This window comes from Octodon degus, unplaced genomic scaffold (assembly GCF_000260255.1).
Source record: "Octodon degus isolate 3935 unplaced genomic scaffold, OctDeg1.0 scaffold00142, whole genome shotgun sequence".
Taxonomy (NCBI): domain Eukaryota; kingdom Metazoa; phylum Chordata; class Mammalia; order Rodentia; family Octodontidae; genus Octodon; species Octodon degus.
This window is the reverse complement of record NW_004524718.1, coordinates 2,573,894-2,577,577: the sequence shown is the minus strand read 5'-3', so window position 1 is coordinate 2,577,577 and position 3,684 is coordinate 2,573,894. Positions and strand designations below refer to the sequence as shown.

Here is a 3,684-nt window from a genome sequence, read left to right as displayed (position 1 = left end):
CATATTCTTTTTATATCATTTGTATTGACTCCTTCCTTCTCATTGATGCCTATTAGTCTCACATTGTTCATCTTTGCATCTTCTTGCAGGTATTGAATTATTTTTTTCTGCATCCTAATTGTTTTAAAGAGATCTTTTCTTACTTTTTCATTAGATGCAATGGTGTCTTTCAGGTCAGAAAGTCTATTTTCACTTTTACTCAAATGGTTTTGCCAGCTTGTGATTGAGGTTTTAATTTCCTGTATATCAATTTGAAACTGTTTCATAGATTCTATTTCTTTCCTAAATTGTTTATTCAGGGGTTCCCTTATTTTTATATTCTCCTCTATTTTTTATCAGTTATTCTTTAGAAGCACTTAGTACTTCTTTGATTATAGTTACCACTACATTTGTTAGTTCCAAAATTATTTCTGATCTGATTCCTTCTATACCTTTCTGCAGTTGATACTTTACTGCTAACACTATTATTTCAGAGATATCTGGTGTGTGATTTCCAGTTTCCTCAGTTCTAGTGTCTTCTGCATTTGTACTGGGTGGACTCGGTGCCTGAGATTGCATTTTGTTCCTTCTCTTTGTCATTTTGTATACCACTGTCTTCTGACCTTTGGTGTAGAGCTTAGATAAAGTTATTACCTTAGCACGAGGTCTGGATCTATGAAGTTCAGATTCCTCCAGGTGGGTATTGTTTGGATCTGGCTGCTGTGCTCCACTTCTTTCTGCTGCAGGTGTTAGAGTTGAACCCTTTGTATCACTCTGTCAAGATGTTCTACACCTGAATCAGCTGTGTGGGTCTTGCCTCTAGCCTCTTTGCAGGGAGTTCTGCTGAATGGTTCTGTGCTGGGCCTTCAGCCTGGGTCAAATGAGGATCTGCAGGCTCCGGGTAGTCTCAGTCACTTGCCAGGCCATGGTTCTGGGTATGTTCAGGATCCTACCTGGCCTCGGATCGTCTCACTCACTCGCTGGGCCTGCGCTCTGGGTCTATTCAGGATCCGGTGGGCCCTGGGTTGTCTCTCTCACTGCCCGGGCCTGCACTCCCAGTAAATTTCTTACTAAGGGCTCTTGGTAAAATACTTATTACTCATATACTTTTTATTTTGGCAGAACTGGGGATTGAACTCAGGTTCTCACGCTTGGCAGAGAATTGCTTATTCCACTGAGCCATCTCCCCTCCCCAACTCACACTCTTTGATCACACTGTTTCATCTATTTGCTGATTTGCTGAGCTTCATTATGTTGGGTTTCATATTTTGCTTCCTTGTTCATCAAGATATTAAGAAAAGTAAATATAGATTAATGTCTGCTGTAATTTATTTATTTTATTTTTTTGGTAGTACCAGGAATAGAACTCAGGACCTTGCTCTTGCCAAGCAAGCACTTATTTCACTGAGCTATCTCCCCAGCCCAAAGATATTATTTATTTATTTATTTGTGGTACTGGGATTTGAACTCAGGATCCTGTGCTTGCTAGGGAAGTGCTTATTCTACTGAGCTATCTCCCCAGGCCCACTTGCTGGAATTTAGACAGGTGGTTTGTTTACATCTGGATGTCAGACTTCTCAAAAGTCTCAACTATCTGAATTATTTTGAACATCAAAAAGTGTTGTGGAGACCACTGCATCAGCATGATGGGACAATGTGGACATTACCTCAGCTCAAATTATTGACTCTTGTTTCTGTGGAGATAGAATGTTGTGAATCTACATTTTTTACCACCTTCACAAGGAAGTTTTATAATTTAATTCATCCGGTTTATTGTACTTCTCTAATTTAGTGTTTTCACAAGTGTACTGCAAAAATCGAACTCCATAAGCCAGTGGCCTAATTTGACCACTGTCAAATTTAACTCAGTCATTCCAACCACTCCCAGCATAAGGGCAGAGAGCCAACAGCTTTCAAGAAAGAGCAGACTGTGGACCCCAAGTTGGAAAAGACTGCACTGAAGCATTTCCTGAGCAAGACAGCTCCCAAAACTCAAGCGAGTATCACAACTGGAAATGGAAGAGGAGTCCCAAATAGTACCCAAAGTAATTGCAATATTAAAAAGACAACAGCAGAGGATCAAAGAAAGCAGCTAGAAGAATGGCAGAAATCTAAGGGGGAAAATCTGTAAACTGCCTTCTATGGAAATTAAAACAAAAAGAAAAGGCATAGAGCAAATGAATATTTCATTCTGGAAGAGCATGGAACAAGAAGAGGAAGAAAAGAAGCACATTTGAACCTGTGCAATAATTAACAGCACTCTAGCAGAGTGTCAGAGGGTCATTGAGGAGGGTGTACTTTTTAATGAAATATTTGCCATTTTGTCCAACATTGGCAAGGCTGAAAAATTTGCTAAATTCTGGATCTGCAAAGCAAAGCTATGAAAAGACAAGAAAAGGCACATTTGATGTCACAGGGCTGTACAAAGAGGCCATTAAAAATGGAGCAAAACAAGAGTGAGGAAAGTTGATCTGAATATTTTGTAAGATCAAAACAGAGCTACACAAGGAACCACCTCTGACTCTTTGGTTGCTGCAACTAATACCAGATCAATGGAAATGCTGTCCAGGAAGACCTGGAGAGTCCAGTCTTCCTGCAGAGGACAAGGACCAAGTTCCAGCAATGCTCCAAATACCTGAGGCAGGGCAGGGTAATCATCCTGGTATCAAGTTACAGATTACCTCCATCTGTAGAGCAAGTGGGATGCCTGAAGGGTAAGACATGAAGTTTATCACTCCTGTGTGGTGTTCCGCAGGATTGAGCAAGCTGCGTCCCACTACCTGGAAATGCTGCAGAAGCATGGCTTGGGGGTGGCTTCTCTTGCCAAGCTATTAGAAATGCAAGAAATAGAGTGCTTTGCATTCTGTAAAAATGAAGCCCTGCCTGTAACATTAGGGTTTAAACCCCGGAATCATAAAATTTCTTGATGTTTTTTATTTATTTTTTTGCATAATTTTATTGAGAAATAAATAGCAACGAGACAGTTTCAAATCAAATTGGTAGGACAGTTCCAATAATTGACACATTGCATACTGTCTTCCTAGTAGTTACTTGTTGTACAAGATGCAGACATGATATCCTATTTACAAACACTATTAGAACAAATCCCTCTGTTCATTAAGAGAATGTAACTATATATCTATCCTAACCACTTTGAATACACAGATATAAAATGGACATTCATCTGTATCCCCTTTTTTTGTTAAGTTCTGTTATTTGAATATTATAGGTGTGTAAACTCAGCAAAATATTCTAAATGAGTCCAGTAGCCCATAATAGTATTGGGTCTGTCGCTTCACTGGCAATGTCAGAAACTGTTGACATGAGTCTGCTTACAGCTCAACATAACAGCATGGCTTTACTTCCTATATTTCGTCTTTACTTCCTATATTTCGTCTTTATACTTTTCTGCTGGATGGTTAAGACCAAGGTAAAGCAAGACCTATGCAACAAGAGTTGTAACTTTTTGGTCTGATAAGGTCAGTGAGATCCCCTCAGGATTTATCCTGAGATCCTGTACCTCAGATTGTAGATCCTTTGTCAGTGTCAGCCATAGGATGAATCATGGCCATTGCTTGGCCAATGTGCTCTCTGAGAAAGCCTAAGAGAATGTTTTGTCTCCATGTGACTCTTCTTAGGCACACTCTACATCACCGATTACTTTCCTCTTTGGCCCCATAATCTCCTTGATCAGAAAATTTGGGA

At 39.8% G+C, this 3,684-nt stretch overlaps 1 pseudogene; it reads left to right on the top strand.

The window, feature by feature from the left end:
* The window catches only part of LOC101583323, a 43,305-nt pseudogene extending 40,399 nt beyond the window's left edge, over window positions 1–2,906 (top strand).
* The last annotated feature ends 778 nt before the right edge of the window (window positions 2,907–3,684 follow it).